Here is a 27,789-nt window from a genome sequence, read left to right on the forward strand (position 1 = left end):
CCATATAGGAGCATTATCTCTTGTTTATTACAGAGACTCCTGTTGCAGGTTTTGCTGCTGAGAGCAGCAGTCAGTTAGTGCGGCCACTTGAGTCACAGCTTGTTGATCCTGAGGAGGCAAAACTAGAAAGTGAGGTTCAGAAAGGAGGCCCTGTGCATGAGGAGGAGGAGGGCATGAAGCAGTGCCAGTTGCCCACAGCCACATCTGCAGAACAGCAAGTACCATGGTTTGGCTTTGAGAAAGCTTGTACATTTGTGAGCCAGAGTGGGAAAAAATGTTGTATGATGCAATTACTGCCTTCCAAAGATCAAAAATCTGAGATCAGCTGTTTCCTCCTCATCCAATGTGAAGAAACATTTTGAGGTAAGCCTTTGTCATGCTGGTCCTCAAAGAGTGTCCATTGTCTATTTATGTTTAAATTGTGAAGTTCCTCTTCCATTTTTTCTTGGATTCATGCTTTGTTCTTCTTCCTCAGAGGGCACACCCTGAGAAGCTGAGAGCAATTGAAGAAGCAATAAAGGCAAGGAGACGTGGCCTTCCTGAACCAATGCATGACACCCCTCCTCCCAAAATGCTGAAGCAGCAGCAGACAACCCTTGAGAGGTGGGGATCTGGCAGGGAGCCTGTCACCCAGAGTAATCTCAACAGGAGAATCATTGATTTCATTGTTGAGGAGACATTACCACTTCAGACTGTGGACAAACCATCATTCATTAATCTGGTTCGCATTGGACTCCCCAAAGATCTCACCATCATATGTGCCAAGACTCTGAGAGACAGAATTGAGAAGAGAGCATGCCACATGAGAGAAACTCTTGCAAACCGAATGGGTGCTGTGGCATATATAGCAACCACTGCAGATTGTTGGACCAATGGCAAGAAGAGTTACTTTGGGGTAACAGCCCACTGGATCAACCCAACTACCCTGAAACGTGAGGTCGGGGCCTTGGCTTGTAAGCGTCTGAAGGGGCGCCATACATACGATATCCTTTCAAAAGCACTGCATGATGTACATGTGCAGTACAGGATCCACAACAAAGTTATGTGCACTACTACAGACAATGGCTCCAACTTTGTGAAAGCGTTCAGAGTTTTCATGGCCAAAGAACCAGTGGAAGCTGCAGGCACCAGTGACTATGATGGTGATAACCAGGAGGAGGAGGAGGCTGAGGTGGAGTTTGTGCCTATCTGTGAGATCCTGGACACAGGACCTGAGGCAGAGGAAGAAGCTGCAGACTCAGGAGAGGATTTTGTTTTACCACCACATCAGAGATGTGCTAGCCACACCCTCAACCTTGTGGCAACACAAGACATAGAGGCCATGCTTTCTGACTCCTCCAAAAGTAGTCTTCTTGGTCCTTTCAAGAAACAGTTTCGTTCCTTGATGGGAAAGTGCAGCAAGTTGTGGTCCAAGCAGAACCAGTCAGCCCAGATTGCTGAGTATATCCGTGCGCAACGTGGTGTGTATCTGAAGGTACCGAATAAGACCAGGTGGAATTCCACCTTTGATGCGTTGAAGCAACTACATGAGCTCCTGTCAACTGTGCCACTAAAAATGCATGCCATAATGGACCGCTGCTCCTTGTCCAGGATCACAGCTGCTGAGATTGAAGTGGTACAGGAATACACAGAGATTATGGAGCCACTAGCCCAGTCCCTAGATATCCTGCAACGGGAGAACGGCATGTTCATGGGGTATTTGCTACCAACGCTCTGCAATCTGGACCGCAAGTTAGAAGGACTGGAAAACAAACCTGAGAGGTACACATACTGTTTTCAGCTGCTGAGAGGTGTGCGCGAAGCCCTAAGAAAGTGGTTTGCAGCTATCTGGGAGGACGAGGCTTCTTCTGGCAGCCTGCCTACACCCTCGCTTCAAACTAGATTGGCTGGAATCGTGTCAGGCCACCACCCATACCAACAAGTAAGAACATTAGGGAAGCCCTTTGGGTGGATTACTCCAAGGGAAATGTTGTCTCAAGGGAAGCATCAGAGGGCTTAAGGTGGTAGGCAGGGGCTGGTCCTTTTCTTCCTGGGGCTCCTCGTCACAACCTTGGGTTGCTGCAGGTAATCCTTAAGGGTCTGCTGTGCTGCCCCATGAGTGTGGTGACTTGGTCACCTTCCTACCTTCCATGTCATCATCCACAGGCTCAGGCTGGACCCTGAACCAGGGGACATGACAAGCATCAGGAAATGAAGAGCAGATGATGGTTTTCTAACATATATGTGTTAACATATCCTCTCTCTTTCTTAGATACACAATGGAAGCCTTGCTGAAAGCTGAAATAAAGATGGGTGTACTTAATGAGGACAGTGATCAGTCTTCAGATAAAGACCAGGAAGGAGATGACTTAGAAGATGACTTCTTTAACTTTCTGCCCCAGGGCAAGAAGTCAGCAGTGGACACTGCTGAGGAGGAACTGGTGAGGTACCTGAGGTCTCCCAGCAGGGAAGTGTCATCACTCCATGGCTTTCCATGTGTGCTGCGGTGTTTTTTGCAGCACAACACAGGCATGCCTTCAAGCGCCGCAGTAGAACGCCTGTTCAGTACTGGTGGCAACGTAATGACTGTAAAAAGACATTCCTTGTCTGACATGCTCTTTGAGCATCTTGTTCTTTTGAGACATAACAGAAACATATTATAAAAGCATTTCAAGTGTAAAATTTGATATCAAGAGTTGGGGTATCTTCATTGCTTGGGGGGATGTGAGATTCTGTTATGCCATTATGTTAATCTTATGGATAAAAATTGTTATTCTACTACCCCTTGTGTGTGTGTGTTTATTTTTAATATTGTTTTAGGCTTCTTAGATGTGCAGCAGCCAAGGCCAGCACCTTGTAGGAGTTTTTTAAAAAAAAGTAACTGAAATGTAATTGTAGTGATTACTTTTGAGAAAAAGTAAAGTAATCAGTTACTTTCAGAGCAATTGTAATTGTAACGGTAATTACTACTTTTTTGGGCCAAGTAATTGTAACTGTAATTTATTACTTTTTAAAAGTAATCTTCCAAGCTCTGTGCCCCCCTCAATGGCTGAAATATGTCCTTGAACTGCGATAATGCCTTTTGCTTACCTGGATGGAGTATGAAGAGAGATGCTCATAGACACCACTTACATTTACATGACTGGAATGTTGCATACTTTATCAAAGCAAGAGTTGCCCAACCCACTTTTGGCCTCAGACCATACCTACTACTGGGATCTGGCCCATGGAAGATTGTGCATGGGGTAATGTGACCCTCAGGCTGAAAAAAAAACCCTACCTAAAAAAATCTAGGTCGAGCTCACTCAAACTCAATACGGACATCTTCAACTCTCCTACCACCACAGTTACCCACTAAAGCATCAGGGAAACTGGTGGAACTGTTTTGTTAACACCCAAATGTGTTCAAGGTATGTCAAATACATATAATTCAACCCACTGCAGGATGTGTTCTATCTTATCTAAACCAGGGTTGGGAAACCTATGGCCCTCCAGATTTTGTTGGACCATCTCCCATCAGTCCCAGCCAGCATAGCCTGTGGGCAGGGATGATGGGAGTTGTAGTCCAGCAACAGTTGAAGGACCACCGGTTCTTCTTCCCTGATCTAAATATATGGAATCATTCTGAAGTCAAGCTGTGGAAGTCCAGTGAGATATCATTTCACACAGGATGCCCTTCTGTTTTCTAAAAAGTAGTAGTACTGAGCTCCCACATAATTATATTGTTTTATATGTATGAATGCACACATTGAAGATTGCAGCTAGAGCTGTCCCAAAAGAAAAGGAAAATGCAGAGAAGAAACATAAGAGCGGGGCTCAGATGAAACAAATGCTTGAGGTTCTTAGAAATAATTTTAGATGGTTTCTATGAGGAACTTCCTAGCATGGCAATAATCTTTACATAAGGGAGCATCAGCTCTGCCTTCTGAGGCATCAATCCCACACAGTGTGCACGGAGCAGCTGTGGATGCACTAAATAGCCCTTGAAAAAGCTGTAATTTCACAAATCAGCTGTTTGGTGGTAAAAAGGAATAGGATTCCAGCTTCTTTTATTTCTTTTTTAAAGAGGGCTGTGTGTGTGGAGCCTTGGCTGCTGAATCAGTCTGAGGAATTGTAAACTAGTTAATGTGCACTAGTGCTGTGCCAAAAGAAAGTCTCCTGTATCCCCCCTCCCATTGGCCACCAATTACTGAGAAAAGAAATTGCATTTGGAAAACATCAAAGGAAAGAGGATTTTTTAAGGAAAAAATCATGGCTGGGCACAGGGTGTTTGTGAGTGATCTTTCTTTCATTCTGTAAATGATCCATCCAGGGGTCTGCAGCCTTCCTGGGTGTCTGCAGTTCCTGTGGCTTCATCTACTGGGCCTTCCTGAAATAGCAGAAGGCAGGGGTGCTGCTGCCTGCCATGTTGGGCCTCACCACTATTTGTTGTTATTTGTTTTTATGTGAAGTTACTTTTAAAGAAATCAATGCGGATTTTTTAAAAAAAAGAAAGGTAAAAGGAAGGATTTCCCTTAAAACAAAATTACTGAGTGCACCGATTTCAGGTGTTCAGTAGCTACCAGCATGCCAGCTTCCCATTTTTCAATTAATACCAGAGGAAGGTGTCATGAGATGTCATGATCAGGAAGTATAGGCAGCTGGTGAGGCTGCAGAGCATCAGAGAAATATTCAACAGGAAGGAAAACACACACACTACAACAGCCACTGCAAAAAGGAATTAAATTCAGTCCTGCACCTACCAAAAGTATAAAGACATTCTGAAGCAGCCTGTGAAAGAGGCAAAAGAATGGAAGCCTCTTTGGCTGGTGAAGAAAGCTTTTGAGAAAATGGAGGAAAGATCGCAGCTCCCCACCCAGCAGCTTAGGATTCATGACAGTAGTTCTCTCCTGCTGGAGCACACAGTATTATCTTACCAAATGTAACAAAACATATTACACTTGGAGAGAGTTACTTTTATTTTCCTGTTTATTATCTTGCTGCTAGAAGCTGACTTCTCGATGACTCCTTCATTACGGTACTTTACCCCATCTCTAGGCAGCACAACTTGTTCGAAACACAGCGGTGTACAGAGACAGAATGAAAAGCATACAGTGTTCTGGTTAATTTAAAAGAATATGAAAGATAAATGGGCTTCGACAAACAGCACACAAAATCAATTTTTTTGTTCCATGAACACACGTAAACTCCATCCATGATATGGGGAAAGGGTTACAAGGAGGCGAGGAAGTACTCCAATTATGCAGAATGTGCAAGACAATTAATCCAAAGGAAGCCTCTGGGAAATAATGAAATGGGCCATAAAAATGCGAAGTACAAAATAATAATGCAGAGGGTAGTGGTCGGAGGGAACTATCCTATTTCATAGGCACTGCTTCGTGTCTCCTGGCATGGTGTTTTAGTTCAATTATCTGTTTCCAGAGCTCCTTGTAGAGGGGCTGCCAACCCTTTTGTGCTGGTGAGCACATTTGGAGTTTTGAGTGCTACAGGCACCAGTCACAAAATGGCTGCCACAGGGGATGGGTGGGTATAGCACATCACAAAATGTGATGAACACATTTAGGTCAGTTCTGCACAACATAGGAAATGGACCTTTAGTGTGGCAGCACCTACCCTGTGGAATTCCCTCCCCTTAAATATTAGACAGGTGCCAGCTCTGTTATCTTTTCGGCGCCTATTGAAGACCTTCCTCTTTCAACAAGCCTTTTAAGTTGAGACCTTATCTTAGTCTGCGTCTGTGTTGGAATTGCTTTTTACTATGTTTTTAAACCTTCTTTAAAAACAAAAAAATTAACCTTTTTTAAAAAAAAGATGTTTTGAAAGCTTCTTTAAAAATGTTTTAAAGATGTTTTGTTTTAATGTATTTAAAAGTCTGTTTTTATGATGTTTGAAAGTGTTTTTAGTGCTTTTGTTTGCTGCCCTAGGCTCCTGCTAGGAGGAAGGGTGGGATATAAATCAAGTAATAAATAAAAATAATAAATAAAATGGCTGCCACTTCTAACAGAGCAGAAAAAGAGACAGAACCACCAAACAGTGCATCAGCTGCCCCATCAATGAGGACATGAGCTGCCACCACACTTGCTCACAGTCACAAGCTCTTTGCACCTCTCCTGTGTTCATATCAGATGGGAAGGTGGCAGTCCAATTCAAAATGGGCAGGATTAAGGGAGCATGTTGGAGAGGTTGAGCCAGTGCAGATAGGAACTTGGCAGGATGAGCAAGCAGTCTCTCATGTACTGTGGATTTTTAAGACTTTGTGGGTGCCATAAGAGGTACTGGCAGGCACTCTGGCACCTACAGGCACCACATTGGTGACCCCTATCCTAGGATCATTTTAAGTTTCCTGCTTCATTACAAACTTACTACTAAAGCCTCTGGACAGACTAATGCTGGGGCACTGCTGACACGAGAGTGCTGTCTGTACTGGCAGGGATGGGATGCCACCTGCAGAGTTTTGTGTCAGACAGGTTTGATAAAGCCAGGCAGTCTGTCACAGAGGATAAAAATGGCAGTGGGAGTGAGGGTGCGAAGAACCATGCACCTTGAGCTCTTTCAAGGAACAGTGGGATAAGAAGCACATTAAGTAAATCAGGTTTGCCAACAAAGTTTGGAACAGATTTAGATTTAAGGATGTGGAGACCCTGCTTAGGTCCTCATTCTGAACTCAGACTCCTGCCAGATCTATTTTTCCACTCAGGTTTGATCAGTGATGGAGGAGAGGAGCCCCAGGCACAGCCCCAGCAGCCAAACTATAATCTGACCTGGGCTAGGATCTGTTCACAGGGTTATAACCCATTCAATAGCATCATCAAATAATACAATATTCCGTGGTCATGGAACTAGCTTTCCTACCGGTGTCCCTGCTGATTCACACCTCTTAGAGCTACCTGTAGTAGTTTTCTTTTATTATTTATTGCACATAAATTCCCACCGCACCCTTTGGTGTAAAAGCATTTCCACAGTGGTTCACCTCTCCCCAACACATGACAAACAGTAAAAAGCAAAAACATTTTTTAGAAAAAGCACACAACAATGAAAAACAAAAGCAACCAGTAATGTAAATATACATCAAGGCATAAGTCAACTCTTTCCAAACATTCAAGGTACCCATGCACTTTATGGTGTAAAGCAAGTCACAGCTGGAAAGCATATTGTGAAGGAAACGCCTTGGGAGAAGGATAGATTATGCAGGAAAACGCAGGGCCTCTCTAACTGTATTTGGGGTGAAAAAGTAGAGCTTTTAGGTGATGTAAACGGTGTGCTCTTCATTGCTTGGTGTTCAAACCTGATTGGTTACTCTTTAGGGGTAGGGAATCTCAGGCCCAGGGACTGGATGTGGCCTTCCAATCCCCCCCTCCACTCCAGCCCCCAGGAACTCTTCCCAGGCGACACTCCTCAAAAGTTCTACTCTGCACCCTCCTCAAGCGTGTTTGCATGGCTCAGATGCGTCCTTCAACTGCAACAATGCTTATGTGGATGGAGAGATGGCACTTGCAAGTAGGGATGGGGAGAAATTCAATTCAGTTTCCATTTAAATTTATCAACTTTGCACTTTCCAAAACAACATGAGAACCAAAACAGCCATTCTTTGAAATTCGCATTTATCTGAATTTTGAACTGCAGCTCTCCAACTAAGCAACATTAGCAAAAATGCACACATTGGGGAAAGTGTGCATAAACATGAATATATAAGTGAAAATAACATACAAAAATTCACCACATTAGGGGAAACTGCTTGCAAAAGTGTGTACATCAGTCAAAACTACATATAAAAATGTGTTTAGTAGGAGAAGTTCACACTAAACTGCTGGAAAATTTTCATGAGCATTCTTTTAAAAAACACACACCACAAATTGCTGTAGAAATGTGGAGAACTGAATTTAAGATCAGAAAAATGAGAAACTGGGAGAAAGGAAATTGACAGATCCTTCCATCCCTGCATACTGGTATAGAAAGAAACCTCTGTTTTTTGTGTAGCTGATATATAGCCTGCTGTACAATAGTAAGAGCCACATCTATTCCTTCACCCATTTTTTCCATCTGGTCCCATCTGCCATTAGCATGCAATCCCCAGAAGGGCGCCAAATATAGGAATACACCTCCCAGGCTGAAAAAGTTCCCCATGCATAGTATATGTGAAAAAATAAGCAATATCATATTGTATGGATCACAGTCCCAAGGTCCCAGCTCTTCACAGGTTGAACAGCTGTCCTTGCTTCTTTCAGGCACAGTGTCTTTCATTCTCAGTCTTCTTGTTAGACCTTAGAGGGAGGGAGGGAGAATAAACAAACCCACTTAACACTCCCCAGCATTTATCATATCTCCATCCAGAAGCCATCTCCCTCTTTCGCAGGATCCCGCTTTTCCTGGGTCCTTCTAAGGTTTAGAAGCCACCACGCCAAGTCTAGAAGTTTGCAGCATCTTTCCAACCCCACCCTTACTCAACTGTAGCCTATTCTGGCTAGTTGCTGGTTGGGCTACTCATGAATAAACCACGAGTTTAACCACTTCTTCCCCACAGAATGGAGAAAGCAACCATCATCCATTGCAGGAATGGGCAACCTATAACCCTCCAGATGTTTTTGGACTTGAACTCCCATCAGCCCCAGCCAGCAAGGCCAATGACCATGGATAATCAGACTTGTAGTCCAACAACAACTGGAGGGCCATAGGTTTCCCATCCCTGCTCTAGAGCAGCCTTTCCCAACCAGTGTGCCTCCAGATGTTGTTGGACCACAACTCCCATCATCCTCAGCCAGCATTGCCAATGGTCAAGAAAGATGGGAATTGTGGTCCAACAACATCTGGAGGCACACTGGTTGGGAAAAGCTACTCTAGAGGCATGTTGTAGTTCAGAGATGTCTGGAGGGCTACATGTCCTCCATTCTAGATTTAAGGCCAAGATGTCCATGGCAGATCTGGGAATTGCTCTTCAGTTCAATTAAAATCCTCAGGAAAACAGCTAATGCACAAAAGTCTTGAGAACAAAGTGTGTCCCTTCACAAATGAAAGGCTTTTTATCTAGTGTAGGCTTCCATGATCAGAAAAGGGGAAAGGCTGCTGATTCTGTCTTCCCTCTGTAGCCACCTGTGTCCCTCTTTAATCTGCTCCAGCAGGCTGGGGGATCCTTTGGACCAGTGGAAAGATGGTGGTGGGGCCTCATGGAATCTCCCACTAGATCGAAGAGCCTTCTGAGTCAGTTGGATACTATTCTGTGCCATTAACTCTTCTTGCTCACATAAAAGGGTAACTTTAAATACACATTATTATTCTTTTTAAACAATTCCCATCCTGCTATTAAGCTTGAATATTTTGGAAAACAGATATTGCGCTGAATGTAACTGATGTATGGTATACAGATGCCTCTCCATGGGAAACATTTGCATCAATGACTATTACATTCTCCTAGTTAGATACCTTGGAATAAAGAATAACTATTTTTTTAAAAGCAGTCAACAGAAGACATTTTAGTTTGTCTGACACTTTATGCTAGCCAAATGCGGTGAGCAAAAGCTTGTTGAAATCATTTAAAGAGGTAGTGACATTGGCATTTCATGGGGCCTTAGCTATCAAAATTAATGAACATTTTTGAAGATTCATTCAGACAAAAAATGTACTGGGTATGTTGCCAACATGGTGGCAGAACACTGGGGTCTCTGTGTTGGAAGCTAGCTAATGGGGCACTACAAATTTGGATCTCATCCATAAAACCTCTCTCCTACTCCTAGATGAAAACTGACAGTAAGGTAGGAAACAATTTGTCAGTTGTAGAATGTTCTTTTTAAAAATATTTGGGGGGGTGAACAACAAATAAGAAAGTGTTCTCCAGACTTTGCATATATAGGTATAGTCTTTATGTAATAAAGGTATAGTCTTTATGTAATAATTCCATGTGTATGAATTACAAAAAACTGAACAGAAGGGTATTTTAGGGGCCATATAGGACATAGGAGCAATCTACTCTCAATCGAAAGGGAAAAATTTATCTTTCATTCTACAAATATGGAACAAATCTTTTTGAATCTGGTTGTCCTAAAGCACATCTATCATAAAAAATATTTGGGGGAGGTAGCAGCTGATGATAGTTTAATGTCACTGGCTTAGGGTTGCCAGGCTCAGGGCCTGAGACTGATCCTGTATCTTTAGGAGAAGAGAAAGACAGCCAAGTGCAGGTGGACTTGCAACACTGTAATGGGAAAAACCACAAGGTGGAATTCTCCCTTCCCCCTGCACAACTTTTAAAGATACAGAAGACCTCTTGGAGGCTGGGCCCAGCAACCATTGCTCCTCAATCGATACTGCCATCAAGAAGACCTCTGTATTCTATAAGCAGCTGGATACTTATCTACTTACAGCAGCTAAAATGATTATTGGGAACAGTCATTCAATGGTAAAAGAGCCTCTGTTAATCATTACAAAAGATTAGACAGATTATTAGAAAAACTGTTTCCATAGTTTAGGTCAGGGACCATCAACCTTTTTTGAGCTTGTGGGCACATTTGCAAACTGGAGAAATTATTGCAGGTACTGGACACACCACAACCAAGCACATACTGCAATCTATTCTATTGGCTACAATAAAATGCTTCTTTCAATCCTAATTTTAACAAGGTGAGGTGACCCTGTGGGTGCCAGGATGAGCCACATCAGCACCTATGGGTGCCACATTGATGACCCTTGTCTTAGGTATACGGGGGGGGGCATGTGCATGATATTCTTATAGGCTTAAATTAAGGATTCATTATCTTATTTACTGCAACATTTAAATGCTTATTGTTACTGGATCTGAACAATGGAGTGGTAATACTGTCCATTATAGGGAACTGCTTTCCTATGGAGCAAAGCAAAACACTGAATATTGTGTTTATTCTGGCCTCATCTCATCTCTAAGGGATATCTCCCAGAGGCAGCAGCATATGATAATGATTCCCAGAGAAATTATGTGAGGTAAGCGAGCAAAGGCAAACTTTTAAAGCTGATATTCAAACAATCCAGCCTGTCTAAAAATAAATACTCTGCAACCCAGAACAGACAACTTTAATTACATTTTAGAGGATCCACAGAGTATTTGGTCTGATGATGTATTAGTCAGGAGAGCCAAAAAATAACAACCAAAAGGAAATGAGCCAAGGTTGGGTTGTTAGGAAAAATTGTGTAAGTCCAAATTACTCAGCTAAGGGACTTTCTGGAAATATTTCCAGGGAGCCTTTGGCCATTAACCTAAGTCCCTTAGCAATTCAGCTTGTTTTTCCCCCATGCTGCAAGGAATAACTTTTTAAAAATGAGAATTTACAAGTGATAAAACCATAGCTGAAGTTCTCTGTTGAGAAGCCTGAACCAACTCATTAAATTTATTTATTTATTTAATTCGTCAGTCATGTCCCACAAGCAAAGAAGTCTCAAAGCAAAAATTCACACATGTACATCGATGTCTCATTGTTGAACATGTAAACTGACTCCAGTGACAAGCAGAGTGTATGAGGTGATGGGAGATGATACCTACTGTGCTGTGTGATCTGAATTGGCTTGTTTATACATGCACAGTGTTACCTGATACCCAATCATCAAGCGAGGAATATGAAGCCCAAAACATTCTATTGATCTGGATGTGCTGGGATCAGTAGAGCTCAGCTGATTAAAAATGTGTGTGTATGTGGAGTGGACGATGGGTGCATGTCTATACCATTGAGGATGTTCTCAAGAGGAGAGAGGGTGTATCCTTTTGCTTGCAGAACACATGCTTTGCGTGCAAAAGATCCCAGGTTCAAACACTGCCATGTGCAGGTAGGACTGGGAAAGACTTCTGTTTGAAATCCTGAAGGCCACTCCCCATCAGTGTAGACAGTACTGAGCTGGATGGGCCAGTGGTCTGACCCACTATAAGGCAGCTTCCCTTATTCCTGTGTTGCTGAATACTTAATATTAATTGCTTTTATAAAAAACTATTTAGAGAGAGAGAGATTAACATCACAATTAGGATTGCCAGGTTCAGGGCCTGAGACTGATCCTGTATCTTTAGGAGAAGAGAAAGTCAGCCAAGTGCAGGTGTTCTTGCAACACTGTAATGAGAAAAACCACAAGGTGGGATTCTCCCTTCCCCCTCCACAACTTTTAAAGATACAGAAAACCTCCTGGAGGCTGGGCCTGGCAACCAAGAGGTCTTCTGTATCTTTAAAAGTTGTGCCAGGGGAAGGGAGAATCCCACCTTGTGGTTTTTCTCATTACAGTGTTGCAAGTCTACCTGCACTTGGCTGACTTTCTCTTCTCCTAAAGATACAGGATCAGTCTCAGGCCCTGAACCTGGCAACCCTACTCATCAATCACAGCTCTAACTTCACTCATTGGCTAAAAACCAGAAAGGGTGGGGGTTGCAGCAGTCAGGTGGCTCCTTTCACAGAAATTGGGAGGGGGAGCTCACAATTTGGTGTCTATCTTTTGAACCAGAGCACTTAGAAACTTTTTAAAATGAAAGCTAAGAGTCTAGGGCCCCTGCTGGCTCCAGGCCTGGTAGAAATGGACCCTTTATACCTATCTGTTGATGGCCCTGTGCATGATATCAACACACATGTACTGGAACAAGACTACATATATTCAGAAATTGAAGTCAGATACTGAAGACTTCTATAGTGCAAAATCAGGCCTGAAATTTGGATTTCCTCTGATCTTACTCACTATCAGGAAACTATTTTTAAAATTTTGATAGGTGATATTACCTCCCACAAGACTATATCATAATCTGTCCACACAACACTCTAAAATGTTCTGGAAAAGTTGTGGCAGACTGAGTTCTTTCCATAATTCAGTGATGGGACACCTGTGGCCTTCCAGATGTTGTGGGACTAAACTTCTGTTATCCTTGACTGTTACCAAGAAGCTCAACTGAAACTCTGCAGGTGGCCTATGTGTTTATTTTGGCTTTGCTCTGAGCATTGAGCCAAGCACTATTGCAAGGAATCCAAGGAAGCTACAGCAGTTCAAGCTAAATATTCTCCCACCAGAAGGTGCTTCATGCTAAATACTGGGGAATGCCCCAGTGGTTCCTGCCAAATATCTGTAGCTCATTGGTACAGCACCTGCTTTGCATGTAGAAGGTCCCAGTTCCAATCCTCAGCATTGCCACGTACAGATGGAAGAAAACCCTGCCAAGCCACTGTCAGCCTGTGTAGACAATACTGAGCTAGATGGACCAATGGTTTTTATCCTTCCCCTTGCAGATACTGGACAGGAGAATTTCCCTATTCTAACCAAGATGCATAAGAGATTATGTAATCACAAGCCGAATTGATTCCTGGAACTTCTACCACATCTAATACAAGGAGATGCCCTTCTTTAGCATTAATTAACTCTGGACAATAACAAAGACAGCCTCCAGCAAGTGCCTTCAGTAATTGGATTAAGTTTCAAATTACATTCCTGGGAAACATCTCCACCTTTCCACACAAGCTGTTGCAGTGATGGCAGCAGCAGGGACGGAGTGAGCTCATAATGTCTCTCCTCTCTTTCCCCTTCTCTGCAGTCTTTCTCTCTCTCCTCTTTGGAAACTGATGGGGAAGTGCATTGAAAAGTGTGGGATGAATGAATGACTAACAGGAAGACATATAAGCACCCTGAAAGCAAATCAGGAGGAATGCAGGAGAAATGCTCATTGTCATTTAAGCACCCTGCAAACAAATCAGAATGAATGTTAAGTGAAGGCTGGATATATAATCCAGCGTTTCCCAACTAGTGGGCCACCAGATGTTGTTGGACCACAATTCCCATCTTTTCTGACCATTGGCAATGCTGGCTGAGGCTGATGGGAGTTGTGGTCCAACAACATATGGTGGCCCACTAGGGAAAGGCTGATCTAACCTCTGCATAAACTTTGTGCAAACAAAATGGGATGACGAGTGGTCAATAAACAGGTCATCTGGAGGGTCTCTAAGAGACAGAGAGAGAAAGAGGAAGGAGGAACAGGAAGTAGAGCATCAGAACAGCAGCAGCCAAGAGGCTCAACAATTACAAGCAAATTGAGAGCTCCAGGGAGGCAGAAGGGGGGGAATAACTTTCTGGGCATCCCTTAGCTCATAATTGCCAGCCCTAATCCAAATGGAGCCTGGTAAAACTCACCCAACTTTTTTAAGGCAGTCACCTCAGGTAGTAGGCTTTGGACGGCTCTGAAAGACAGGGAAGAGGTATTTAATGTTTCACTGCTGGGGGGCAAGGAGGGGGCAGAGTATAGATTATCCATCCCAAGTGCCCAAATGTCTTGCCACTGATCTCTTGTTTTTTCCTCCTAGTTGGTAGGGTTACATCTGCATATGTACCACTCAGCATGCAGATGAATTGAGCACCAAGGATATGCAAAACACGCATCACTGCATCATAACTGGCAGTATTGCTGAGTCCTCTCTTGTCCATTTGCCCCAGTTGGACATCCGCAGCATGGAACTCTCTCTGATTGTGTATTGACATTATGGGAACAGAATGTCAGTGAAAAATGGTGATGTTCCCCCAACATTTATTGCTTGTTTCATCACAGAAATGTTCCAGCTGCCTATCTTGGTAATGAAATGTCCCCAGGAGAACTACCCTGTTGCCCAGTAGCTGGAGACTTACCAAGTCTTTCTCTTGTTCACCCTCCTTCCCTCCACCTTCAACCCCCCCCCACACACACACTGGTAATGCAAATAGTCAAACACTCTTTTCCCTTGTTTAAACAATCTTTAGTTACTTAGAATTATAGTCTCACTGCACTGGTCAAAAGCAGGGGCATCAACTTTTAATTCAGATGATGGGCCTTGGCTCATTTATATATGCATGAACTGAGCACTTTTAGATAGATTGCAAATGCTAAGGAAAATATACAGTAATGGAGAATTGCTTTCTCTTGAGTACTGAAAACGCCACTTACCTTATCTCCTTCATGGGAGGGCAATGATTGGGAATGCATAATGTATGCCTTTGTTGTACTCTCATCAGCACAGATGTACTGGAAATGAGCAGAAATAGCCAGACAGAGCATCAGTCTTTTGCAGTGCTATGAAAAGTACTAACTAGCACTTTCCCATTCTATTAGACATCTAATGTACTGGGCTAAATCTCCTCTAATTTCCCCTGCAATCACCCAGGGAGAAATAGATTAATACTGAGGGATTGTTCTAATGCTGCCTATACAAAGCATAGTATTCTATGTTTTATATAAATTGTCCTGATCCATGGTGGTGTCCAACACCAAGGTGTCCAACACCAAGGGACAGTGATGGCCCAAGCAAGGTAGAGATCAGTAGGTGAGGGATTCTGGAGAAGATGAAAGGTAAGGCCAGGCCAAGTCGAGGCCTTGGATAAAGACCAAGGTACCGCTTCAGGACCATGGTTAGTGATCTTGCAGCTCAAGCAAAAAAAAAAAAAATACAAGGTATGTCAACAGTGTCTTGGAGCAATTGGCAGAGCTTTATAGTCTTAGCTATGTACTCAAGATGGAGGTCTCACTCCTTGAGTTCTGTATCTAGCCTGCACCTTTCTCTACAGATGTTGGCCTTCATTAGGCTGCGAGGTTTTTAGCTGTGTAGACAGCTTTGGGGGAAGCAGAGCTCTCCTGATTCCCCAAGGAGTCTGTGGTCTAGTAACTGGAGTCCAGTGGCAGAGGTGAATCCTCTGGGTTCAGGGGATGAGATGCAAGCTGTAGTGCTGGTAGATTTACCTGGGAAGGACCAGAGGGTGGGTCCATCTCCTCTTTGGGGTTGCTATACTAGGAGGACTCTATATCTAAGGATTTGTGATCTGGGGCCATGACAATTATATACAGATCTCAAATGAATTACGAATCTCATACAACAACCATTAATGCTCCTATCAATTAAACCTATGGCAATTTCATATGTGACACTTTTAAACCTGTTTTTTAGCTTAACACATTGTAATTTAATTTAATATACTCCATTGGTCAGAGAAAGATCTAAAATGAGGGATTGGCTGCTGGGGCATTTTATTTATGTAACAAAATTTATTTACTTATTTATCTAACAAGCATTTTATGAAACAAACATTTTTCCACTTGATTGTAAACTACTCAAAGTGGTTTCCAAAAACCATAAAATAAAACATTAAAATTATCACTAAAAGACAGTTGAAAACAGGTATTTAAAACTTTCAACAAAGAATTAAAATCAACAATAAATTAGAACAGATTAAACACGTGTAACTTTTACAGGTCTAGATAGGCTTGCCTAAACAAAACTGTTTTAAGCAGGCACCAGAAAGAGTACAGTAAAGGCGCCTGCCCGATGTCAATAGGTAGGGAGTTTCAAAGTGTAGGTGCTGCCATTGATTTCTTACAACAGTGGAACAAGTATCATGTGGCACCTGCAACAGTGTCAGCTTCACAGCTCAAAGTGGTTTTATATAAATGTCATTTAGTAAAAGCTGTCCACGCAGCTCCAATATCCTTCCACATAGGGTGAATGGGAGAGGATCCCTGGTCTTATGTAGCTTATGCCATGCCAACTGTAGGGTCTGTTTAGAAAGCTGGCCTGGCTTCACAAGAGAAGCCTGTTTGACTGAGGCAACAATCTTGTTAGGAGCACCAATAAATCTGTATGACTGGGTGGTGGTGCTCTGGTCCATGGACCAGCTGCAGCCCATGAGTCCCTACCCTCTCCCCCTCTTGGCACTATCTCTGCAACAATTAGGCATGAAGAAAGCCTTCTGTTGGTACAAATTGAAGACTTGCCCCCCAGCCTAACTGAAAAATAGTCCATGATGAGGCCTCATAATCTGCACCAGAAACCACATGAAGGAGAGGCTCAATAGAGGAAAAATGACAGTCCTCCCAGAGGCAGGACAAATGGAACACTGTGCATCTGACATTCATCTTGGCTGAGTTGTTACTCACAGCAGCCCACAGCCTCTGCTCTCAGACTAAAATAGAACTTGAACCTATAGGGGCTGCCTACAAAAGGACCCTGGGGACAGATGAGCTGTTATCTGAAACCACCATTTGAGACCTCTTGGAAAAGAATAAACAAAGCCTGATTTTAAAAAGATCATTGCCTTCCCATTTCATAGACTAATTTAAACTAAAGACAACCAGTGTGTGCACGCATGCTCTATGTATTTATTTGAAGCATTTGTTGCCCACACTTTAGCCATGGCAACAATAACACCACTAAAACCCATACAAAAACAAACAAGTCATATCAGGCAGTTTAAAAAATCAACCATAAAACTATTATTTATTTATTTTTGGTGATTTATTAGGTTTCTATCCTGCTCTTCCAAAGGAGCCCAGGGAAGCAAAAGTACAAAATGAGAATCTATAACATTGTTGCCTTTGTAGTTCTAAAATCCACCATATTTTCCTTGCTCCTCTACCCACAGAAAGAAAGACAATTATAGCACTGCAACAAGCTATCTATCTTGCTTCAGGAACAGCAGACTCATAGATCTTGATTAATCCCACCAGGTTTAACTGACTCACCTTCGTTAATTCCTCTACACATGGAGGACATGATCTCATGTATGCCAGCAGGGACTCTTTTGTTACTTCCTTGCTCATAACCACTCAGAGATGGTTTCCATATCCTCTTGCTGACTACTGGATACAAGCAGACTGGGCATGGCCTCTTTTTCAACATCCCCCCACCCTTGATAGTAAACTTGTGTATTTGGAATTTCACTGATGTTTGGAATCCATTGATTTCAGTGCTGCTTACCTCCAAAAAAAAGTGTGCTTAGAATGACAGCCTTCATAGAAGCATAGAAACATAGAATAGTAGAGTTGGAAGGGGCCTACAAGGCCATCAAGCCCAACCCCCTGCTCAATGCAGGAATCCAAATCAAAGCATTCCCGACAGATGGCTTAAACCACTATTTCCTAATTTTATTTTATTTTGGGGGCAGAGGCGTATCTGACTTGAATTTCTTTTTAATCCCATCTTTCTATGTGATTATAGTGCTGTCTCGTCTTATTTAATGAGTTGGGATATATTTAGTGCTACTGTTTAATGACTTAACTATAGAAAATCCATAGCATTTTGAATATGTGAAAGGTGCATTTTGACTGCTTTCATGTTGGTTTGAGTACAGGGCTTCCAAACAAAGCAGCCACTATTAACTTTCTTTCTTTCTTTCTTTCTTTCTTTCTTTCTTTCTTTCTTTCTTTCTTTCTTTCTTTCTTTCTTTCTTTCTTTCTTTCTTTCTTTCTCTCTCTCTCCCCCACAAGTAGGTTTTATTTAAAAGCTCCTGAGCCAATTTAGCAGAATTATGACTATCTATGTAGCACTGTTAAGGTTTTTAATTATGATGATGTTAAAATATGCAAACACTTCTAGAGTAATTGGGATCTCCCTAACACCTCTTTGCTAAACATTCTGAGTTGCATACAGTGGTGAATTTGCTTTAGTGGAAAAGCCACTTGTTGGGGCACCTGGTATCTCCCAATTCCCCTTCTTCCATAGACTTTGTGTCTCCCTCCATCTGATCTTGATGAGGCCCTCTGGAACAGAATGAGATTTGGCATGGAGGTCTGTAGTGGGGGGGGGGAGTCGGCAGAAATTGGGTGCCCCGACCTGCGGGAGCAAAAGCACATTTTGCAAAGGCAAAGCCACCACTGGACAGAGCTTATTATTAAGAAATGTCCCATTGATTTCTGTGGAACATGACAGCCACATTTGCCTTAGTCCACTCCAATGATCCACGACAGCCACATTTACCTTAGTCCAATGATCCATCCAAAGATGAACCCAAGGCCCCTGCATCCATGCAAGCCTTTGAGGGCATAAACAGTCTGAGTAGCATTGTCATGGCATACAGTCCAACCTCCGTAGGGTACTAGTGCTACAAACTGGGACGGAATACCAAAGGACCATGGGAATTGGATTAGGGAGCAAGAAGCTGCCTGCCTGTACCTTCTGTTTTAGGAATCTCTATTTGGGATGTTTGAAAAGTAGGTTCCTAGAGAAGGATCTGCCTGAGGGAGGCCTAAACTGCCTCCTCATCATTTAACCAACCCTGGGGAGCAAAGCTGGGTGTCATTGGATGCTTTAGCTAGGCCTAAGGACTTCTTCTTGGCTACTGGCAGAAATCACAGAAGTACCAGCTGAAGACAGTGAAAAGAATCACTAGGTAGAGAAGAAAAGCACTCTTCAGGGGAGATTCAGCAAGCCAGCAATCAATGTTGCAAGAACCAGCAGCAAAATCTGGCAAAGAGAAGATTGCAGGGGGAGAATAAGTCTAGTGGAACTGAAATGCATCTTTGCTGAAGGAGAGAAGAGCAGAATGGTATACCCTTCTCCATCTTGCTGCCCCCCTCCTTTGCAGGGGATGAAATGGTGGGCCATTTGGTGTTTTGGGGGGGTGGGAAGAGAAAAATTAATGGGTTTTTGTTGGGGATGAAATTCATGGGTGGGGAGCCAAAACTCAAGCAGTGAGCTTTAATCATCCTTCATTCTGGTGTGGCCTATTATTATTATTATTATTATTATTATTATTATTATTATTACTATTATTATATTACAATTTCTATCCTGCCCTTCCTCCCAGAGGAGTCCATGGCAGCAAATAACAAAGTGGTAAAACAATATTCATAAAATAATGTTTCGATAAAATTTTAAAATATGATAAGATAGTGTCATTCTGACATAGGCCTCTGGTGGGAAATGGCAGCCATCCACTGGGGGAAGGGAGGAATGGGGACTGCTATTGGGGACTGCCATTTCCCCCCTAAAACCCCCTATTATGTGTTTGCCCCACCCACCTTCGCTCCCAATGTTTAGCATGTTTAGCATGAGGGTCTGAAGAGGGCTTCTAAGCATGTTTGGCTGAACATGCTTAGAACACTCCGTGATGAGGAAACCTTCCCCTGTTTGTCTCAATTAAATCAATGTAGATCCATCACAATTTGGATTCAGACCTGGTTTCAGAACAGAATCAGCCTTGGTCACCCTGATTACCTTTATCATGAGAGAGACGGGGAGTGCGACCCTTTTACTTTGGTTCGATCTCTCAGCAGCATTTGATACCATTGGCCATAATATCCTTCTGGATCCACTCAGTGGGGTGCGGATTGGGGCACTGTATTACAGTGGTTCCACTCTTACCTTCAAGGTGGTATCCAGACAGTAACACTGGGTGAGTGTTCCTCAGTCCCCTGGCACTTGTGCTACGGGGTTCTGCAAGGTACTATTTCTCCCCAGTGTTTTTCAACGTCTCTATGAAGCCATTGGGAGTTGTCATTAGGAGTTTTGGAGCAAGGTGTTAACAATATGGTGATGATACACAGCTCTGTTTCTCCATAACATCTGCATCAGGGGAGGCAGTGAATGCTCTGGATCGATGTCTGAATGCTGTAGTGAACAGGATGAGGGCCAATAAACTGTGCTTGAATCCTGGGAAGACAGAGGATCTTTAGGTAGGTGGTTACCTGTTCTGATGGGGCCGTGCTCCCTCTGAAGAACCAGGTCCATAGCCTAGAGGTACTCCTGGATTCATCTTTGTTGCTAGAGGCCCAAGTATCCTCTGTGGCTATGAGTACCTTTTACCAGCTTTGTCTGGTTTGTCAGCCACAGCCATTCCTGGATAGCCTGACCTCTGTAGTCCATGCATTGGTAATCTCGAGACTGGAGAACTGCAATGTGCTCTATGGGGGGCTGCCCTTGGCTCTGGTTCCGAAGCTCCTGCTGGTACAAAATTCAGCAGCCAGATTGCTGACAGCACATGACTGACAATATGTGACACCATTTTTAAAACATCTGCATGGCTGCCCATCCACTACCGAGCCAGGTTCAAGGTCCTTGTATTCATTCACAAAGCCCTGAACAATGTACATCCAGGGTATCTTAGGGACCTCCTGAACCCTTATATCCCAGTTCAATCACTGAGATCATCTGCAGGAGTGGCTTTGATCATCCTGAGCTGGCAAGGCTCATTTAACATTGACACAGAATCCAGCCTTCAGTGTCATCAGAACTGGAATGCTCTGCCAACAGAGATTCAGCAGGTGCCTTCTGATTTAACCTTTAAGCGCCTGCTGAAAACCTTTCTTTTCTGCTGGGCTTATGCAGGCAATTAAGATGCCTTTTTTGGCAACAGTTAACCTTTGTTTTTATTCGGTGGTGGTGGTTGTTTTTAATGGGTTGTAAACTGCTTTGATGTTTTTAACAAAATGGTGATATAAAAATATTTTTTATAAATACATAAAAATTATCAAGGTTCCTGATCACAAGGAGACGTCTATGCATATTCAGCTAAAAACACTTAGATCCCCCACCTCCACCCACCCCATCAGACCTTCTCACTCAGGGTAGGAATGTTGAGGTGGAACAGGAGTGTCCAGTGCACATAGGGATATTTCTGGGCAGGGGTCGTGTGCATACACACCACCCCTTACATACTTTTTGCCCTTGCATTGTCAGGCTGAACACATGAAGAGGGCAAAAGCATTGCTCTAAGCATGGCTATTTGGGGGGGTACACCAAAATGGTGGCATCACATGGTGGCCACTGACAAAAGCTTTGGCAATAGCAGTGAATTTCACTCTCATCCCCAATATGCTGATGGTGGGGAAGCGAACTTCCCATTTTACCAGCCCAATAATCGAGTTAATTTTTTTTCCACTGAGAGCTTTTGTGTCAGTTTTAGATGACATTTTGAATTTGCAGTATTGTAAAGCTCTAGATTACAAAGCTAGGTTGCATTCTTGGGCTGAATCTGGAAAAGACAGATGTGTTCTGTGTCTGGAGTCCTCCTATCCAGGTGGTGGGAAGACGACCTGTTCTGCAGGTCTGCTGTCTCAGGTACTCCTTGATCCAACTCTGTCACTGGAGGTTCAGGTTAGGAGTGCCTTTTTCCAGCTCCGGCTTGTTCTTCAGTGTTGGCCCCTTTTGGACAGAGAAGACTCGGCCACAGTGCTCTATGCTCTGGTAACTTCCAGACTGGATTGTTGCAGTGCGCTACATGTGGGGCTGCCCTTGAAGACAACTCAGAAACTTCAACTGGTCCAAAATACATCAAGCAGATTACTGGCGGGGGTTCCATTTAGAACTCATATAACCCGTTTTAAAACAGCTGCATTAGTTGTCAGTTCATTTCTGGGCCCAGTTCAAGGTGCTCATATTAGTGTTTAAAGCCCTAGATGACTTAGGTTCCAAATATCTGAAAGATTGCCTCCTTCCCTACAGACCCTCTTCGATGTTGAGATCAGCAGAGGGGGCTATTTTGGTAGTTGCGCCATCCTCGGAAGTTTGGGGTGGTGGCCTGGGAGAGGGCATTCTCTGTGGCAGCCCCTAAGCTGTGGAACTCCCTCCCCACCGAGGTGCATCTGGCAACTTCATTGTACAACTTTCGGCCTTTACTGCAGCCTTGACACCTGAGATGTGTATTTTTAGGACTCATCCTATTTTGTGTGATGTTGTTTAGGTTGTTTTTAACTGTTTTAATTATGTGTTTTAAAATTGTTGTAATAATAATGGCTGACCTACTACTGAGCTGGGGAGAGCAACCCAGCTGCTTAGCTACTACCTGGATTCCTGCAGCTGCTCCTTGGCAAGAAACAGAGCCGACTGACTGGCACATCTGGGGTTCTTTGCCCCAGATGCATTCTTCGCTCTTGTACATAGTTCTTTACTATTATCTCATTTATCTTTTACTTCAAAGGTGGGGAATCTGTGGCTCTCCAGATGTTGCTCCCATCAGCCCTAGCCAGCATGGCCAATGATCAAGGATGATGGGAGTTATAGTCCAACAACATCTGAAGGGTCACAGGTTCCCCACCCATTTTTCTTAGTGGGTCAGATTAGCATATGGCTGATATTAGGCACTTCTGATGTGTGAGTGGTGTGGCAAGTCACCCAGTCAAAACTGGTTCCCAGGCTTTCTAGAGAAGAGCTCCTGCATCCAAGGGGGGAAAAAACCTATCACCATTTATGAACCTGTTCCTTGGATGAACTAATTTATATGTATAGATGCAAATTTAGAAATTACTATTAAAAATACATCTCAACATAGTGGGGAAGACTGTGACTAGGTGACTTATGTAGCTACTCAGTCTATTGTCCAGGTGCTTATTGTTGATGGGCAACTTCAAGCCCCTCCTGTTCTCTGTTCTTATGGACCTTTTCCTATAAAGTGGACTTGGACCAGAAAGCACTTCAAATAGAGGATTCCTTCAGAGGGTTGCCCTCTGTAACGTAGAGCACTTGGCCACCCTGGTTACATCTAATGATTTCAGCTGAAGGACCCCAGTCCACATGCTGATTTCTTTTACTCCCCTGTTGAATGAAGAAGATTTTGTGGGTGTATGTTGTAGCTGCCATGCACATATTAGGCACAATGCAGAGAATGCTATGGGTACTTTGAAAATGTATCTCAAACACTGCTAATATAATGACTAGCATCATTATGTTCTACCAAACTAGGATCCTGTGAGGCCCGGATTGGAGATGCAGAAATCCCTTGTAAAATCTAGTTTCTTGCTGAACCCTTTCTACATTTGAATCTTTTACTATGTCTCCTAACATGCTATCTCATTTGTAAGGAGCCTGGTTTCTACAGCAAGGCCAATACTTGGGCTTCAATTCCAATTATCATGGTTCTTGGTTAAACTCTCCTGCTCTTTAGTTAAAGAATACCCAGTTTTGCCCTTATTTTCACATCCGTTAAACATTTGATTTGAGAACCATGCCTGATAATTCAGGGCAACCCAAAAGCTCACACCTCCAGCATTCTGAAGTGGAGGCATCACTTCTCCTGCTGACGGCTTTTTTGTTTTGTGGAATCAATATGGTGAGTCTACTATGACTCTGATTGAAAGCATTAGGACTTTCCATGAGCCTGACACCTTGGGCACATTACATGAAACTGTCCATTGAACTGAATTGCACCCATTACACGAATTTTGATCATATGGATTCCAGATAATTGTTGAAGCTTCCAGACGTGTGAAGGGAAAGCTTCACACAAAAAAGGAAGGTGAATTGCACGTAACTCAAAGCCCTTTATCCAGAGAAAGCTAGCAATGCTTAACAGTGTAATCCTATATGTGTCTACTGAGAAATAAGCAAATAAACAACATTACGTTCAATGAGACTTTCTCCAAGGTAATGTATAGGACTGCCACCCAACACTGCAGTCTTAACCCCACTTACCTGAGAATAAGCCCCATTGAATTCAATAGGACTTACTTTTTAGTAGAAATGGTTAGGATTGCAGTTAAAAATGTAAATGTACTGCCTTCAAGTCGATTCCGACTTATGGCGACCCTATGAATAGGGTTTTCATGAGGCTGAGAGGCAGTGACTGGCCCAAGGTCACCCAGTGAGTTTCATGGCTATGTGGAAATTTGAATCCTGGTCTCCCAGGTCATAGTCCAACACCTTAATCACTAGTTAGTCTCAATTAAATCAATGTAAGAAGTTGATTGTAAATAAAATTGAGCCCAGGAGGTAAAATTCCAGGACGATTTAAGCAATGAAGATTAGGGCTAACATGTTCAACAGGATCCCTCTAAGGTCAGTCAAAGGCAGTGGAGAAAATCCCCCCTCCTAATTAAGTGTGAAATCAATAGCAAGGGCAGGGGAGAAGAAGATAATGCAGTTGAGAGTCTCTGCCTGCATTGACTCCTCTTTCCTCCCCCTCACTGTCTGGCCACTCCCCCTCACTGTCTGGCCACTACCCCCTCCGGGTCCAGCTGACCTGGGCCAGCGTTGACCCGCTCTGGACAAATCCAGGAATAGCCCAAATTGGCCCAATTCAGTTCAGTATCAGGATTCCTCTGGACTGAATGCACAGCCCTAGTGTCTATACAAACATATTCATTATCTCTCATAATGGGCTTGCAGGGCAGAAGATTGTTCCAGGCAGGTCTGAGTGTTATTAAATACATTACATTTATTAAATAAAACCAATACATTAATATTAAGACCTCATTCTTCTGAAATTAACCCCTGCCAGGGCTTATGCTTGCCATGGATTCTGTTGTCCAAATACAGGATGCATCTGGTGATACTGTGTGTACAGATTGCACCTTGGCAACTGCAGAATCCTCACCCCCACCCCCTATGAATGGACTCTGACATGCACGCTCTTGAGAATGAAGTGATCCAGCTAGAATCAAGGCCAGTGGGTACATATGGGGACTATTATAAGACTGAATAATTAGAGGGATTGGAAATACACAAAATATATAGGGTTGCTTGCACAGCAGGCTTTTCATCAGGTCTGTTTACTGAAATGGATTTCCAAGCAGCTACTGTATAATCTACTTCAGGAGGCAATATATCAGTTTGTTGACTGCTTTGAATTTGTTCCAAAATATCTTGGCTGCCTGAATTCAGCAGTGTAAATATGTCAGTGAAGATATTAGCAGGAGTTATGAATTGGGGAGAGGATGAAGAGGGAATAGTTTGCGTGAAAATAAAATAGATTTAGTACTTGCTAACTCATTACATTTGAGGTGGAGATGATCAAGGATAATCTCCAGAATGGTCCCTAGAAAGATCTGTTATTGCTTGTAGTGTTTACTTGCTATGCTTGTGATAGTAAGTCACAAAGCTAATGGTTCAACACTATAACAGACCACTGGGGTTCCAGATAGGCATCATATTGACTGCTGACTGTTGTTATGTCTGAACACCATGGGTGAAGATGGTATTTGTTAAGGAGGTGGATTGTACATTCAGCAAGTCTGTATATCAGGTTGTGTCTTATTGAAGGAGAAAATTGATTCAGTTCACATTTAAAGAATCTACCTATTTGAACTTTCCAGAACAGTATGAGAACTGAAGCAGTCATCTTCCAAAATTTGCTCTTCTCTGAATTTCGCAATGCAATTCTCCAGCCAAGTAAGATGCAGAAAAATGCATGTACTAGGGTAAATGGTGCATAAAAATGTACACATTTGTGAAAACCGCATACAAAAATGCATTATATTGGAGGAAATTGCTTTGTGCAAATGTGTATATTAGACAACACTGTTTACAAACATTTGTATATTAGGAGAAATTCGCACGAAGATGTCGATGAATTTTTATGAGGATTCAAAAAATAATAACAGCGAACTGATGTGGAAATTTGGGGAACTGAACTTAAGTTTGGGGAAAATGAGAAACTAAGAGAAACCAAAACTGAGAGATATACCCATCCCTTGATCTAACTACAAACTCAAGCCGAATATGAATTTCACCAATGGGTACATTTCAAAATAAGTTAAAATAACTGATATTTCAATTCAGAAGCAGCTAGATTTATTTGGCAATTTAATTCCATACCCAGGCTTGTTCCCATGAAATGCCATTGAAAGCAATATGAATCATTTTTGTCCTCTGAGTCCAATTCAGAGAAACATCAGGTGTGAATCCATCTAGATAGGGGGAAATTATTGTCGTTTTTCAAAGCAGCACCAGATTTCCTGGCAATATAGGACCTGTGTGTACACAGTATGCTCAGTGCAGGCAAAAACACACTGGGTAGATTATAGCCAGTATCTTTAGAACTGGAATTGAAGCATGCAGCAACATCTCTGGTTTTCTTTAATGAATTACAAATATGGGGAAATGTCAATGGCAACATTTCCCCATCGGTTTCAGCCACATGGGGGCACAGCTGGGGAAGGAATAGGTAAACTGCCCCTCCCTGCATGCTATGATCCCAATAATGGAGGGGGCACCTGTAATTAAAGAAAAATGAGATGTCATGTTTCTGTCCTCTTAGAAGCTTTTCATACCCTCCCGTATCAAGATAATACCTGATTAAGGTTATCTGCCAACTAGGCAATACAAGATCTCCATGAAGGACATGTAGCTGCCTATCCTTTCTTTAGATGCTAGTAGGTTTTACATGGGCAAAAAAGAAATGTAAATCAATAAAAATATCAAACAGTATTTATATAGTAACAAGATATGGTATGAGAGCAAAGAGCATACAGAAATTACAGAAATGATTGTTGGAATTTTAAAGACACATTTCAAAAAAACAGCCAAGATCCAGTATTAAGGAGCTTTCCTGTCCCAAGAGTCAGGGAAGTTCCAGTGGAGGAACCTCAGTTATTGTACCAAATCTATCTCTACTTATATAATTTTTGGGTGGGTTTTATGTGAGATTTTGCGCAGAAAGAAACTTCCAGCTGCATTCTTTACCTTATCAAAAAGTCTCAGCCCTGATCTGAGAACATAATCTTTCCAGCATCTTCCTTTAAAAATTCAAAACAAGACTTTAACGTCAGATCATAACTGAAGCCTCTTCCTTTATTTTCTAAGGTCAGCATCATTGAAATGAGCCAAGTGCTTTACCTGAGCTTGGATGCACAGCCTTGTTTACCCCTTAGGTCAGCCTTTCCCAACCAGTGTGCCTCCAAATGTTGTTGGACCACAATTCCCATCTTTCCTGACCGTTGGCAATGCTGGCTGAGGCTGATGGGAGTTGTGGTCCAACAACATCTGGAGGCACACTGGTTGGGAAAGGCTGCCTTAGGTTAACAATGGCAGGTTAACAGGCCAAAGGTGAATATAGTAAGAGCATGAGGCAAACACAGTCAAGACATCTGCAAGTATCAGAACACTTTCATCTTATATTTCCATTTATTTATGGCAGTAGTAAAAAATACTAACAGTACTTCACTAGCTAATTGGCTCATCTTATTCTGAACTCTTTATCTGCACTATGCATGATTTCCCCCTCTAATTTTAGGAATGTGGTACTAAGGCACGTAGGCAAAAGTGCTAAATCTGCTGTATGACTCTGAAACTCTGACTTAACAAAAGCTCTCTTACTGAAAAGCTAAGTGAAAAGGGTAGAGGGGGGGGAAATCCTGAGTATGAAGGAAGCTATATCCTCTTG

This window comes from Rhineura floridana, chromosome 5, assembly GCF_030035675.1.
Source record: "Rhineura floridana isolate rRhiFlo1 chromosome 5, rRhiFlo1.hap2, whole genome shotgun sequence".
NCBI classification, from domain to species: Eukaryota; Metazoa; Chordata; class Lepidosauria; order Squamata; family Rhineuridae; genus Rhineura; species Rhineura floridana.